The sequence below is a fragment of the Cryptomeria japonica genome, chromosome 10 (assembly GCF_030272615.1).
Source record: "Cryptomeria japonica chromosome 10, Sugi_1.0, whole genome shotgun sequence".
Taxonomy (NCBI): domain Eukaryota; kingdom Viridiplantae; phylum Streptophyta; class Pinopsida; order Cupressales; family Cupressaceae; genus Cryptomeria; species Cryptomeria japonica.
The window spans coordinates 282514991-282532124 of record NC_081414.1 but is presented as its reverse complement, the minus strand read 5'-3'; the positions used below and the strand labels follow the sequence as shown (position 1 = coordinate 282532124).

The window sequence follows — 17134 nt, the reverse complement described above, 5'->3', positions numbered from 1 at the left end:
CCCAACACATTTTTTTGAGCTCAAATGCAATTTTGAAATTTTTTGTAATTGTTTAGACATAAATTCCATGTATTTCAATATAAACATTTACAAATAAATTCCAACAATACCCTTAAGAATCAAGTCTACCCAACATCATAATTATGTAATTCACTTTTAAATTAAATTATTACAACAATGAAACACTATTTTATAAATAAAATTAAAGAAACACACATTAAGCCATATTTCCAACCCCTTGAAGGAGAAGCATGGCCAAATCAATTACATTTCAACAAGTAGATAGTTAATTATTTAATAAATTCACATATTTGTTATGATAGGAAGAAAAAAAATGGAATCACAAGATACACCAAAATCCAAGATTTTAAAAGTTAATCTAATACAATTTAAGGTTTCAAGAAAGAGAACTTTTTTTATCCAAATTTAAAAAAAACATAATTCATAATAAAATAACACATTTTTCATATTTCTACATTATAACCTTTTCACCTTATGATAATATATTATTTCCTAATTAACTTCAACAAATGCGAACTGATTACATTTTAACTAAAATATGCAATGTTCTTCACACTTAATTTAACTTGCCAGATAAAATATTATCATGTGTTCAAATATTTTAATATCATAATTTACATTTTGACAAGACTATCTAGTCATTTACATATATGAAGAAAAATGTACACAAAAGAAGACACATTTACAAGTCTAATCACATAGGGAATTGAGAATGGTGACTAATTTGGATATTGAGTTCATGAGTTTCAACATCACCATGTCTATTACACAAGAAAATATTTATACAATTAAATAGACTATGTACATTGTCTTTGATTAACTACCCTTCAGATTTTCCTTATTCCTGCATAGATCAATAAAGTATTATATGTATCTACCAATATAATGTAATTTAGTTAAAGAGAATGAAAAATCACCAAATATAATAAGGTTTTAATAATCAAATTTTAATTAAATCATTTATACTAGAAATGTTTAAGTATTGAATCTACTCAACTAGCTTATTATTTTAATGAAAATAGTGTACTTGAAACATCAATACATAAATATTAAACTATATATAAATTGGGTCACTTAATATTTAATATGTTTGTATCTACAAGTGATGATCAACAACTAAAAATATAAAGTTGTTTCACATTTTTATAGAATAAATGATCAACATTGGTTCAAATTTATAACTTGAATCACGAAAAAGTGACATATTTTAATTTTTGAAATGGCTTAAACTAATATATGTGTATTTTATGCTTATAGTTTTTGAAAAAATAAATAATTATTTAAGTATAGTTTCGTATAAAATTAACATTATAATTTAGTTAAGGGCCTACAAATCCAATAAATAACATAAGATTGTTTTTGTGTCTTAAAGGTTGTCGCTCCTCTGATAGGAAGTCTTTTGAAACATCTAGCTACTTCTCCAACGCATGCCTCTAGATGTGTTGTTGTGGGGTCCTCAATTGTTCATGGGTTTGCCTCTGTTGCTCGTGGGGGTTTTCGGTCTACTCTAGCTATGCTTGTGCCTACCTTACCTCCTAGTGCAATAGTCTCTGGGTCCACCACTGCGGTGGTTAGCACTCTTGTAGATTTGGCTTGTGATGATGTTCCCCCTACTATTGTTGTCTCTAGTGTCATGGGTGTTGGGGTCCCTCCTCCAAATTGTTTTTATAATACTGGTGGATGAAGCTTTGCTTGTGTTGCTAGATCTACTACTTCCCTTCCTTGTAAGAGGAAACCTCATCCTCTTGCTTGTACAAAGACCTCCCCCATTGTGGTCTATGCGATGTGGTGGAAAATGTCAACTTCTACCAATGTTGCAGGTTGGTGTGTAGATTCATTGGTCTTTGGTCATCTCTCCTAGATATTCATCATTGGGCGATGGATTTTTGGAAGCCCCTAGTTTTAGGTAACAATGAGCATCTCCCTTGTGCTAAGGGTTATTTTATTACTTCTATTTTTTTCGTGGTCGTGATTTGGTTTTGAGCAAGTTATGGGCTTAGCATATCTACTCTCTCTTTCAAACCATGGACAACCTCCTTTAACCCTCTTATTAAAGAACTCAATGTTTGTCCATTGTCAATTTGTGTGGGTTTAGTTTGAAATATTTATAGATATATCTAACTTAGCTAGAATAAATCTAGCAAGATCATTTGTTTGACCAAAATTAATTTTTAGTTAAAAATACTTAAATTCACTTGATCTAATAAGTTGGCCAAAAGTATGGTAGAGCTTTGGACTTTTATCCCAACCAATATAAAAATAGAAACACTAGAAAAAGGAAATGGCATATACATTCTTTTTACACTTTTCAATTCCCTAATTTTTTTGAACATATTTATTATTTGCATTTTTTCTTTTGAGTTGATTTTATAATGTTTAATTGAATACAGGTTTTCTTTAAATTTGGTTATTCATATTAGTCTAAGTTAAGAGAAACTTTTTAAAAGATTCAATTATATAATATTGGTTAGATATTATCTTAGCTTGTTTAGAGTGTCCATAAAACTAAACATTTGAGAATGTTGGCTTCTTGTACCTTGAGAAATAATGTCTTGGATGTATACTTAAAGGGTATATATGTGGGAGCTACAATTTCTTATTCTTACAATTATCTTATCTTTTTATTTATTTCTTTTGTCTCTTCTAGTGATTTATCATTATATTAGCTATTAGATTTTCTACAATTTATTCAATAAATTTTGTGATGATGATAATTTAATACCCATGCCTCTAATAAATTTGAGATCTTTTCATAATATTTGTCATTAGCCCACATGTTCTCCAATACCATTCTATTACCATGTATTGCCGAATATATTTGAAGGCTTGATATATTAACCATACCATGTATCTTTAGGTATATTGGGAGATAACGTATATTCAATATTTTGGTAATATTTGTAATTAGCCCACATTTTCTCCAATGCCATTCTATTATCATGTATGGAAGAAATATATTTGAAGGCTTGATATATTACAAATTTTACTTTTGTATAGAATCACTATACCATGTATCTTTAGATACATTGGGAGATAGGATATATTCAATATTTTGGCTCTCATATATGTATATTATAATATTTAAAAAAAGGTTTCTTCTAAGTGTGAAAGAAAAAAAATAAAATTATAGTTTTACTTTTGGTTTATGGTTTAGTGTAAATAATTTTTTTTTTGTATTAGAAATCGAAAGACCAAAAATTGGAGAGTTTATACAAAAAAGATGGCGGGAGGCAGAGCCTCAACCACCAAACTGTGAAACCAGACTAAGCCAACAACATAAACATATATCAGCTATATATGTGCAGTCTATATAATTATGATTTTATTAGAGGGCACTACTGCAAGACCTCCTCCTGATCTTCCAACCCAATGGTCTAGCCTAGTGCTCCTTCCATCCAGGCCACCTTTTTTCCTTCCAGGATCTGGGAACACATTTCTATCTTGTTGAAGGGTGGAGGCATGTTGTCTTGTAGCTCCTTAATGAGTTTTTTCACAGCCTTATCAAAGGAGACTTGGTTCTCGGTGAGTCTGGCCCATTCATAGTCGTCTTGCATCTCGTAAACAAACATAGTTGCTCTGCCATCTTTGAGGAATCACAACAGCTTGTTCCTCTCAACGTTCATCAGAAAGAAAACCTGCACAATAATTTTGTAATGTGTGAGTTTTTTAGAAAAACCAGTACGTTCCCTTTAATTACCTTGAAACTTCTCCTCATTCCTTAGTTTCCAAATAAACCAAAGTATGAAGGTAGATAGAATTTGCCAAACTAGGTTAGCATCCTTCTTGAGCCCATGAATAAAACCAGTGATAATATCAAGAGTACTAGCATGATATCAAGGAAACAAATGCATATACCCAAATCATCTTTCTAAATACATTAACCAAATTTCTCTAGCAAAAGGGGAGTCAAGGAAAATGTGGTGCGCGGTCTCAGGCTTCTTGTAAACAGAGCATAGGTCGTATGCAGCAGTCTTATTCCTAATAGGTAATCTGTTCAGTATAAGTTGCCACCTAAAGCATTTGATCTTAGGGGGGATGGGGGATCTCCATAATTTCTCAAAGGTTTTCTACCACGCATGGAGGTTATGGCCAACATACCACAGAGCATTAATATGTTCGATTACCGAGGTGTCATTGTTGAGCAGGTTATAAATAGACTTGGCCTTGATCTTGGGGAGGGTGGAGCCATCTTTCCATAGGAAAGTAAGGTACCTGTGAGCGTCTACTTGCATGTTTCTAGGAAGATGGAGGGGAGTGCATACATTTTTAATCATGTTGTAGGTCCTCTTATGCGAGGTAGGGAGATCATATTTATTGCTAAGCATTTCCCAGCTGATAAGATTATCATGTTCTAGTATATCCATAAGATACTTGATACCTTTATTGTGCCAGTACTTAGCAGAGCATCCTTGGTTTAAGGCAAGGGGTTTAGAATTATGATATAGGTTCCACCATATTGACCTTTCACTGTGGAGGTTAGTATCACAGTCAATGCTAGAGTTGTCAATAAGTCTACGCACATGCTCCCAGGCTTTCCAGATAGATTTAAATACCCAGGTACCTTGGACAAACATAGAGAAATTGCTTGGAATCAGATCACTAATGAGAATCTTCCAAGGTTCTTGACCTTCCAGTGCGTGGAATATCCATTTGGCCGCAAGGGCTATTCCCTGCAGTCTAAGATCCTTAAGGCCCAACCCACCAAGCTTTTTGTCTAAGTGGCACTAGGTCCATTTGACCGCGTGAGATTTCCTCTTGCCCTTGCCATCTGATCAAAGGAAACGTCTGATAGCCTTTTGGATTTCAAAGACTTGATAGTTGTTGAACATCCAGATAGAGGAATAGTAAATACTATAGGAGGAGAGGATTTTCTGGCAGACTTGAATCCTGCCGGCTAAGGATAGGACCCTATTGTCCCATTTATTTAGCTTTCTATCTATTTTTTCTTTGACCCAGTTCCACATATCTATAAGAGAAGGGGATACCTAAGTACCTAACTATTTTGCTAGGTCCTCCCCATGCATATCCAAACTGCTAAAGCCAGTCCAGAGGCTCATCTTTCCACCTAAGTAGAATGGATTTGGAGCTGGAAATCCGGGCACCAGATGCTCTACCAAAGGTGTCAAGCTTTTGATTGAGGGAATCAATATTATGCCTAGAGAGCTCCAGGAACAGCGAGGTATCATCGACAAACTGAATGTTGATTAATTTTGAGTTGTCTGGCATCTTCATGCCATGAACTCTAGGGGATAGGGTGTTATCTCTCAGGAGATAGTATAGGGCATCTAATGCAATGACAAACAGAGCTGGGGCAAGGGGGCAACCCTGCCTAATTGATCTAGAGAGGGGAATAGGCTAGGAGAGAGACCCATTAACTTTGATCAGGGCAGACACATCTTTGAGGAGGATCTAGACATAATCACAAAATTCGCTACGGAAGCCAAAGGCTTTGAGCATCATGAGGATGAAACCCCATTCCACCTTGTCATAGGCTTTTTCAAAGTCAAAGGAACATGGCTGAGTCCTGGTTCGAGGTTTTGACCCATTCCATGGATTCTCAGCTGGTCACAAGACTCTCCAATATATACCTGCCCTTAATGAACCCACTCTGGGTAGAGCAGATGAATTTGGGGAGGATCTTCTCAAGGCGGGAGGCTAAGGCTTTGGCTAAGATTTTGTAGGATACGTTGAGGAGGGTAATTGGCCTCCAGTTTTTTATGAGGGCTTTGTCCCCATCTTTTGGGATAAGTTTAACAATACCCATATTGATGAACTCCCCCAGGGTGCCAATGTCAAGTGCTTCATTATAGATACCATAGAGATCATTAGTGATCCAATCAATGTTGAATTTGTAGAATTCAGCAGGAAGACCGTCGGGGCCTGGGGCCTTATTATCCTTGAGCGCCTTAATGGCATCAAAAATTCTCTTGCTTGGAGATCCTAGCTTTGAGGAGGAGGGATTCATCCTCATATATTCTATTTGGAATAATGGAGCTACATTTAATTTGAGCATCTTTCGAGGCTTCATTATCCTCTGAGGTAAACAGGGTCTTGTAAAACACTTTGAAGGCATCTTAGATATCATTGATATTTAGGAGATCCTTATCTTCTACCGTTATCTGTCAATTTTCTCTTTGGTCTATTTTTGTTTAAGAAGATTAAAGAAAATTTTGGAGCCTTTATCTCCATATTTAAGCCAGTGATTACGGGCTCTGATGAAGGCACCTTTGATTTTGATTTGTTGATGTTTTCTGAGGATGTCCCTAGCTTCGGAGACCTGTTTGGCCAAGGTAGGGGAGGAGGGTTGCATTTGTCTTTCTTGTTCCAGGGAGTGAAGTTGATGCGTAAGAGTTTTCCCTTGGGATCTAAAGTCCTTGGCTTTCTTTTGGCCAATGGTTTGGAATATCTTTTGCCAGGAGGAAATGTTCCTCTTCCATCTGAGAATATGGGATTGGGGAAGTTGAGGCTGCATGTTGAAGAGACTAACTATTTTGATGGCATTAAGGACTTCCTTGTCTTGTAGCAGAGAGGTGTTGAGCAAAAATTTCTTACATTCATGCGCCAGCTCAAGAACTTCACCCTGTCATATCTCCGTGGCCCTTTTCTCAATGGGGATTGGATCTTATTGGCAAGATTCACCCGACATCTGCAAACGGACACAAATTCATCATCATGGCCACAAAATACGGTACAAAATGGATCGAGGCTATCCCCATGACCTATATCACTGGTGTTCAAATTTCAAAGTTTCTACTGAATTATATCATATGCAGATATGGGGTTCCCCTTGCAATTGTCACAGATAATGGTCGTCCATTTAAAAATAAAGATGTCAAGGAACTTTGTGAAAAATTTCGCATCCAACACCGTTTCTCCAGTCCTTATTATCCACAAAGTAATGGTTAAGTCAAAGCATCAAATAAAACCATCATTAAGATCCTGAAAAAGGTTGTCAATGACGTTGGTCGAGATTGGCATGTACAGTTGAATCCAGCACTATGGGCTTATCGCACTTCCATCCACACACCTACTGGCGCAACACCTTATTCCTTGGTGTATGGTGCGGAAGCCATTTTACCCTTGAAAGTGGAAATTCCCTCTTTGCGTGTTTCCCTGCAACATTTGATTGATGATGGAATGCACAGAGTCTCTCGGTTGCATCAGCTTGAGATGTTAGATGAGAAACGTCAGACAACCCTGACACATTTGTAGGCATATCAAAACCGTCTCTGTCGCTCTTATAATAAGAAGGTCAAAGGGCGACACTTCGAAGTGGGAGATTTGGTCCTAAAGGTGAACCCGAAGAATGCACAATCTACTGACATCATCAAAGGAAATTTTGAGCCTAATTGGGTTGGGCCTTTCATAGTTACTGCAGCCTATGGCTCGAGGGCATATTAGCTTGCAACCCCAAAAGGTGAACCTTTGTCAGATCCTGTAAATAGCATGCACCTTCGAAAGTACTGGACATAGTTTTCTGTCAGCAGTTCTTCAAATATGATCCTGAAAAAAATACAAAAAAATCAAAAAGCTAAAAAAAAATACAAAAAAATCAAAAAGCTCAAAAAAAATACAAAAAAATCAAAAAGTGAAAGAAAAAAATTTTAAAAGAAGTGAAAAATTGCAAAAAACAAAAGTAAAGAAAAATAATTCGTCCTCTAGTGAAAACTTGGCAAACAGGCGCTTTGGGCAAGTACCATGGTGAAAACCTGGCAAACAGGCACCATGTGTAAAAGATTATTGCTCCGTCATCTATCATGACCCCTAGCTATACTTTCCCTCTGCAGGTTTATCATGCTTATCCTTGCCCTGACCCAATGTTCTGTTCCAGGCCTATGATTGGTCAACATCATTGTCTTGCATACTCAGGTTTCCAGTCCTTGTGCATATGTTTTGGTCCTGGTCACTGTATATATCTTTCAAATGTTCATTGGGTGCGCACCCCTTGTCATGATCAATTACTGGAGCTTTCAAATCACATACTGTCCTGAAATAATCCAAAAAAATCAAATAATGTCCTGAAATAATCCAAAAAAATCAAATAATGTCCTGAAATAATCCAAAAAAAATCAAATAATGTCCTGAAATAATCCAAAAAAAATCAAATAATGTCTTTAAAAAAATCCCTAAAAAGTCAAATAAAGTCCTGAAAAACGAACAAAAAAATTTCAAACATCAAAATCCAAAATCAATTCCTTTGGCATTTTGCATTTTGTCAATAAATGGTCCCCTTTGTGCGAAGACAGATCACTGAGCATACATCCAACGACAATCAATCAAACATTTTGCTTTCATGAAATCACGTATTATCAGATGAACTTTTCAATCAAACTAGACATTCAAACTGATCAAAATTGTCATATCAATCAATCAACATCAATATCATTTGTCCTTGTCACTATTATCATGGATCTTATACAGGGTGTAGTATACTCGAAACCAGACTGTGTCCTATCTTAGACGGGGTACCGCATTCCCTGAAACCAGACAGCATGATCATTCTTATTTTCCACCTTTGATAATGGCGATCAGACTGTTTGTTTGACTTGGTTGAATTTGTGCGTCCTATCTTTTTACTGATTTATCTTTGGCTTCGATCATGTTCCTATGTTTCTCAAGGATGTCACTGAGCGATTTAGAGTGACCGGGATGGTTCATGGTCCCTTTCCTTTTTTATTGTGTTTGTTGTTTGTGGAATGCTTGTCACAAATTGGGGCAACTATATCACTGGGTGTCTGTGATAAGTACGTTCACTTTGTGAACGCCGCACATACCTCGACCCTTGATGTATGTGCCCTAGGATGCTTCACTCATTCCTTGTGTGCGATGTGTCTATCTTTTGCAAAAGGGGTTGTGTTTCAGCTCTGGCCTTCAATGCCATGATGCTTTGCATCCGTTTTGCTACATTAAATAAAGGTTCTCACCTACTTCTATGCATTGGTGAAAGCAAGTTTTTCTTCATCTCTAACTTTCTTCTGTCTAGTTTCTTCTTACTAACATTTCTTTCGTCAGTTTGGGCAGTTAGTTCGGTCTAGTTCTCTGATCTCCAAAAAAAAAAAAAAACATAAGCTGCATCCTGCATTCATTGGTTAGTGCGTTTGCATTATATCAAGCCCATATCAAGCATTTTATCCATTTCATATTATAAATGCATCAAAAACACATAAAAATATATTCATACATGTTCCACAATGGTACATAAACAGTGCATAAGCCATCCATACATGGAAAGTACACATCAACCATAACACATTGCATTCCCTCGTATAGCTGCATATCATATCATATATCAAGACAATATCGGAGTACAAAATTGGACTATCTGTCCTAAGTATGGCCCACAGGCTGAGTATATAATGTCAAACTATATATGTCTTTGTCATAAGGAGTGCGTGCCTCTGTCACTGAGTGCTCCCTCTGTCCTCCTTATCCCTGCCATGTCTCGAGGATGCCGCCCCTCCTATCCTTGGTCCTCACTGAGGTGGTCTCATAGGTCTACTCACCCCCATGCTGCTCACTGACCTCCGAGAGCATTGCCTGCTCTTTGTCCTCGATCATGACCGATATGATGCTGCTCGCTGCTCCCGCATCGTCCGATCATCTGTAGGTGCATACACATTCCCCAAGGTGATCTTCCATTGGAATGTTCGCCATCTCTCTACAAGGGTCCTTTTTCTAGAGCAACAATTCCTCCACTTTGGCCAATGCAAATGAACTCTTTTCATTCTCTTTGTCTCCAATATAGCTCTTTGTCAGTACCTAGATGGACGTGCATGCTCTCCATCTTATGCTGGTCACGGCCTTTTGCACCTTCCACTGCTTGTCATTTGTGTATCCGATCTCCGATTTTTCATTCGTTCGATCCTATCATTTTCTGTCATTCTTATCGATCAATTGACCTCTTTTCTGGATTTTTCCGACCAATTCCTCGAGGGGGCATGCATATGTCATTGTTATTGTCTGGGGCCTTTTCATTATTGTTCTTTGAAACAACGCTTAGAATCGCATTGTCTCAAAGAGGGGCAAAATGTAGACGTCTAAAAATGGTCAACGCTTGCGGAGACATACTTTAACATCTGCGCATTGCCTTATTTTAGGGTTTTTGTGTTGCATTAACATTTCTTCTATGTTGCACGCTTGGTCTTTATCATTTGCGAGCATCGAGTCCTTCTTCTACATTCCTCATTTTTCTCGCTTTCGAATTTGGTCTTATCGATCCTCGTCCTTGTCAATCTTGTCATTTTGCGATCGATTTGTCATCGACCCTTGTCCTCTTGTCAATCTTGTCATTTTGCGATTGATTCGTCATTGATCCTTGTCCTTGTCAATCTCATCATTTTGGGATCGATTTGTCATCGATCCTCGTCCTTGTCAATCTTGTCATTTTGCGATCGATTCGTCATCGATCCTTGTCCTGGTCAATCTTGTCATTTTGTGATTGATTTGTCATCGATCGTTGTCCTTTTCAATCATGTCAATTTGGATCAATTAGTCATTGTTCCTCGTCAATTGGCGCCTATCAATTTGATCTCTTTATCAATCTTGGTCAATTTGTCAATCAATCTCAATCATTTATCAGCATTGGTCCTTTGTCAATCAAAATCATGATCGAATCAACATTAATTTCTTGTTGTCTTGACCTAATTAATTGTCCTCTTATTTCTAGGGTTTTATGATTTGTTCATTTAATCCTTTTCTTCTTCTTGGTGGGTTAAATAAATCTATTTATTTAGTCCTGGGTCTTTTTCATGAATTAATTAATGGATGAAAACCTATTATTTAATTCACCTAATTTCTATTTCATCTTTTTCCTCAATTTTCCAATTTACTAATTTCTCCTAATCCCTAATTTCTATTTCTCCTATGTTTATGCTTCCATTTGTTGCAATCATGGAGGCTATTTTCTCTCTTCCCTTTTGTCATGGGAATGACATTTTAATCTTGTCATAATTTGTCATAATTTTGTCAATCAATCAATCTTGCATGTCAATCTTGTAATAATTTGTCATAAGTTTTCCATTCATGATTTGAATTTCCATTCGAATCAATTTCATGCTAATCTTGTCCTCTCTCCAATTTGTCTATAAATTGGATGAGTTTCTTCAATCAAAAGAGAGAAAATCACGCTTCTAGTATCCTTATGTTGCCATTTTTCTAGTCATCTTGCTTTCATACTATGCTTTTGCACTTGTAGGTGAGATCCACAAACACACTAATTTGAAGGAGAAAGAAGGACAATGAAGGAACAATGAAGGAGATACATGCTTTGGTTTGCGTTTTATTTTAGTATTTCATCTTCATGCCTTTATTGAATGTTTTTAGGATTTCTTATCATTGCAATCTAGTTTTTGTGGTTGAGCTAATTGATATTGCTTTTGATGTTTTCCCAAATTCCTATCTACACTTTCATAAGGTCCTCATCATCTTCACTAATCTCGGATGGCTCAGTTTTAGTATCCGCATTTCCCCCTATGTCGGACCTAGACAAATGGGAGCCTAGAAAGCCAAGGAGCATCGTGCTAGGCCTAATGTCATCTAGACCCTTATTGGCATAGATAACTTCTATCACATGATTATCCTCTAATTCATTGAGCTTGGAAGTTGTCGAAGGGTTGGTGATGCTAAAATCAAAGGTAAGTCCTGCAAATGAAGATGATACCGTTTGTTTGGGGGTTCCGGATCTGAGTATCATTTTTGCAGTATTATCACTGATGCTAGCATCATCAGCACCACGATTAGGGTTTTCCAAATTTTTAACCATTTTTTTAACCAAAGAATTAGTCGGGTTTTGTGAAGTAGACGGTAAGTCATTAATCTCGGGAGGGGGAAAATTGCTAGTAATGGCCAATTGGTCGGTAATTGGGACATTAGAGCGGTTTAGGGCATTTTGGTGGGTCAATTTTTGTCTTCGCTTTCTTGAGGTAACCACTTGAAAGTAGTCAGAAGGTGATTCTTTGAGACCTTTTGATGGGTCGAAAATAGGGATGAGGGGTTTAGGGACCAAAGGTGCGAGATCAACATGCATTGGGTTTAATTCATTGGGCTTGGAACCGAGTGCGGAGGTTTCTTCATTAGCAGAGTGCAGGGGAGTTGTGTTTAGGTTATTATTGGTTTTAGGGTTTTCTGAAGTATTGGTTGAATCATTCTTTTGTTTCCTGCGATTGATGATTGGAAAATTTTTACGAATATGCCCTTCCTTTTTGCAAAGAAAACAGGCGTTCAATCCTCCAAGCATCTCAACAGGGCAAAGGAAGGTATCTCCATTAATATTTAGGTTTAAGCACGGAGGGATGTCAATTCCAGGCTTAATTGATACGAGCATTCTTGCATCTAGGTTGGGAACCAGAAGAGTAGTCTCATCAACCCTAATTGTTTTGCCAAATGGCTCCATTAATTGGGGAAGAAATCACCACAGAAAGGGAGGGACATCTTTAAGGATGACCCATCTGGGGGAGGAAAGTGCAAGAACTTCTTCATTAACCGCCTCTGGAGACTAGGCTAGGGCTCAAAAGGAGGTATTCTCGACCGTCCAATATTGGCGTTTGAGGGCTTCCAGTTGGGCTTCATGCATGTTAAGAAAATAAGGTAAAGACCTCTCTAAATTTCCCTACAGAATGATATTTTAAGCCCTAGTTTCAGATTCCAAAGATTATTAAACCAGTCATCTAGGAATTTCCTAAGCGGACATTTTTGAATGTCAACACAAGCAAAGAAAATAGTAGTCTCACATAACCTAAGTTTTTCTGAAGCAATTTCATTCAACATCTCAATATTTGGTGAAATGCAGAAGGATTCTGAGGCAATGTGAGGGCACTTACCATCCTTATTGGGTCCTTCGCCTTCAGGAGCCTTAAGGAAGTGCGTCGATGGGTGGACTCCATTCGCAGGCGGGGCGACAGTCTCCGCAAAAGATTTTTTTAAGTCTGGGGTTGAGTGAGCGGCAGATTTAGGGCCATTAATGGCACCTCCATCTGACTCTGGCTCCATCGAAAACCAAGGTTAGAACGCACGGGGTGAGTAGATAGGCGATGTAGCTAGGTTTAATTACAAGTGCAGAGAATTTAAACCATAGAGAATTTTAAAAAAAATGCAAGTGGATGAGGTAGAGATCACAAACCAGGTGGAGGAGGTTAACTCCTCCACGTTGACACCTCGATTTTGCTTCCTCCTTTGATCGTCTTTAAGTCCAAAAATTCGCAAACCTCTGCATCTCCAAGTCCTTTCAAAATCATCGTGTAAATATTTTGAGATATATAGTTTAGTATATAATATTTATTATCTAGGACATGGGGCCTATGGTTTTACTTTTTTATTAAAGGTTTATGTTATAGGATATATGGTTTAGAATAAGGTACAAATTTTATGGTTTAAAGTTTAGGATTTATAGGTTATAGAGTTAACTCTAGGTATATATAGTTTATGGTCTTTATTGTGCCTTTCACAATGCGCACCAATTCTCTTTTGGTAATATAAAGACCTCATTTTCTTGTTTTAGGGTTTTGTGATGGTGTCATTATTCTCTCTAATCAAGTTAGGAGAGATGTTTGATTTGAATTACTTTTGGGTATTAATGTTGCAAATATGAGCTTTTGTAGTTATTGATGTCAAACTTTTTAATTCAGATGAGCTACTTAGTTATAGTCTTTAGTTTAAATGTGGCCTAGTATAGTGTAGTTATAATGAAGTAGCAATGTGATCATGCGAATGTATGGAATCTATTCATGATTGTTCTAGAATGTTTATAATGATGTATCTTGATTTTTTTAGAGATTTGGTGTTGGTTTCTTTGATCTGTAGTTGGTGCTTAGTCAAGTGACTAATATGGTGTCACTATATTGTAATGTGTTGTGTTCCCATACTTGCAAGTACTTTGGTGATGTTGTTCAATTGTTCAGTAATATTGGTACTTGTTGATTATATCTAAGGCATCTGCAAGCACTCTTTGTGGTCCAAATTTAAGATTGTGTAAATTTGTGGCAGTATGCTTAGACAATTTTATATTTTGCACTTAACCTATACTATTTTGGTCTGTACAGTTGCATGTAAATATATGAGCGATGATTCAGGATGGACTAGAAGTTATGCCAACTTGGTGAGAAGCCTCACATGTCTCATTTTGCCTTCCAAATTTGTATTGGAACTTATTTCTAGCATACTATTTTGAATTTACACGTTACACCTAATTGGTGTCCTTGAGCTTGCAGTTAGCATATAAAGGATTGACTCATTGTGAAGAGAGATAGATAAGGTTTGTGTGTTGCATGAAGTATATGTGAAGAAGTATAGTGGTTCAAAAGTGTTACAAAGCAATGATGAAGACAGACTATATGTTTTGAATTATGAATTGTGATCAACATTTCAATGAATGTGGTTCTTCATAGTTCAACTCTATTGATACATCTTTATTAGATGTATTGTATCTTGCCTTTAAAAAAGTGATCTTCAGTGTTTGCATGTCCCTTTTTGTATATTGCCCTAAGGTTGTGTGCATTAGCTTTGCAAGTTATCTCAGGAGTAGTGAGCTACTTGGTCTGTAGCCTAAACATTGTAATCAACTTATCATATAGTGAGATAGTTCTCACTATGGTTTTTCCCAATTTGGGTTTTCTGCATAAAAATATTGGTATTCTTGTTTTGTTCCTTTTGTGGTTTTGGTCTTTTAGTTTCATGCATATGTTAGATGGAATTAAGTTTTAATTAAAGATTAAACAATCATTATCACTCCCATTTTCTATTAATTTTTTTTAAAATAAAAAATAACAATTTAAATATTGATATATTTTAATTCTTTATTAGATTCAATTTTTTTATTTTATCAAGATATTTTGTTTACATGTAAAATAAATCTTTGATTATAATATGTCCAAATAAAAATTTAAATAAATTTAATACGAGATAAATAATGTGAATAGAATATATATTTGCATGCAAATAATACACAACAAATTTGACAATTTTATTCCTATTAATTTAATAGAAAAATTATAAGATGATAAAGAGTCTAACCTTTTTTATTGTCTTCTTTTGTTCATTCAAACGAAGATCCTACACAAATCATTATGTTAGAAACTATTATTAAATAAATATTTTACGGTCCAAAAAGTAGACTGATATGTGATTAATTAATTTTTATAAAAAAATATTTCATACCTTTTCTGATTTAATACGTTGTATTCCTGCTTCAATCCTATGCTCCAATTCCGTCAATTCATTTACATTCAACTCCTCAATATTTTCACCTTTCATATGACTATAAAATACGAAGTTAACATTTTCTATTAGAAAACAATAATTTATATTAAATATATAAAAAATAAATTATAATTACGGGATATAAATTTACTTTATGGAGTTATATGATTCTTCAATCTTTCGAACAAGATCCACGATTTCTTTGCCTTTGCACTAAAAGAAAAATAGGAAGAAACTCATCTTATTATTTAAGAATTGAAAATTAAATAAGAAAGTTTACTATTTAGTAAATCAAAATATGTAATGATATAAAATAAGTATTTTGTTTGTGGGGGTATGAAGGTTGATCTTGTTCTTAATCTAAGGGAAGGAGTAAAATGGAGTGTCTTGAAAGAAGGTTGGTTGAAAATCAATTTTGAAACATCAAAAAGAAATCTAAAGATTAGTAGAGCAAGTAGTTTGATTAGTGGAAAAGTGATAAAGAAAAACACAAACAACAAGGTAGAGTTTCAAGTTGCTCTCCTCAAATTGACAAGTTGTATAAAAAAGGCAGTGATGGGAATACTAACAAGAACGAAAAAAAAGAATGAACATGAGGAAGGTGATCCTCCAAATTTTGAAGATCAACAAAGGACAACAAACCTTCAATTTTCCTTAATCTGAAGTAAAAAAAGGATGTGTATTAATTACATAAGGATGGAAGCCTCACCACTTTTGAGAGGCAAGTGTGTGAATGGAATGTCATGTGCAAAAGGGTTGCTCTTTTAGGAGCTGGGTAGTTGTCACAAAATCTTTTTGGACATGGAGTTGAAACCAAAATGAACACCCCACTAAGATTAACATGCTAAGGTAGATAGATGGTGTTTCTGGGGGAGGTTTCAAAGAAGAGTCTTAAGAGTATGTTTAAGGAAAACCATGGTCTCATTATACATGAAGTTAAGGGTGTAATTGGAGAGGATATCCTAAAATTCGACCATAGATATAGAGTCGATATTGACATCTCTTCAATGTTTCTAGCATAACTGTTGGATGTGGGAGAGACTAAGGCAATGGTTGGAGTGCTATGCAAGAGGTTAATTTGGAATAGGTTTCTAGGGGAGTTGGAGAACAAATCAGAGAATGTGGTGGTGGGTGGGGTATTCCTCTGCCAAGAGACTTTAATATTATTTGAGTGAGGGGTATGTGATGGTTACAAAATTATATTGATGAGGATAAGTTGGTGCAATTTGGAGATAGTGGAGAAGCCCCAATGACAATTGTGGTACCAGAGGAAGAGAAAGAGAATGTAATCATGGGATTCGATGATGAAGATTTGGAAGGATTGGATGGTGTGGACCACTTAAAGTATGATCTAAAATGCCCCAAGAATTGTAGGAGGTAGCCACTACAAGTGCAACAAATGCAAAAGGATAAAAATATGATCTAGTCTTTTCTTTAATATATTATTTACCCCCATTTTGTTATTAGAAAGAGATACAATAGTTTAATGCCAAGAATGTGATGTTGGTATGGGTCTCTTTCATGGCAACATCTATCCAACAATCCAGGATGCACCTTTTACTATATTTATTAATTAATTGAAACTTATAATAAAACCATTTTAATTTTTAATTAATTAATAAATACAAGAAAGCATGCATTATCAATGCTACATAGGCATTTTGCTCTTTCATGCCCCAAAAAGAGGTAGTTTCTAGCTAATCGAGGATTACTATTTTGTTGAGGATTGAGCCTATTAATGGGTGACAAATGTATAGTAGGTATGTGAACATATTTACAGCTGTAAAACTTTTAATATTTTAATACAATGGCAGCAGTCCGGAGACCCCTATCCATAGTTATTGGGATGGTGGGATGGCTTTATCACCCTGAACAAAAAAACCTTGACCCAGTCGCCTTGGCGGGATCAAAAGCCTCCTCT

The 17134-nt window shown here is 35.9% G+C and overlaps 1 long non-coding RNA gene across 1 annotated transcript; it reads right to left on the bottom strand.

Annotated features, from left to right (window-relative positions):
* Positions 1-727: 727 nt before the first annotated feature.
* On the bottom strand, positions 728-15259 carry LOC131858977 (uncharacterized). Its single transcript, XR_009359081.1, has 3 exons — positions 15172-15259; positions 15028-15066; positions 728-865 (listed from the first exon to the last, which is right to left on the bottom strand). It is a non-coding gene; the product is annotated as an uncharacterized LOC131858977 (long non-coding RNA).
* Between the last annotated feature and the right edge of the window lie 1875 nt (positions 15260-17134).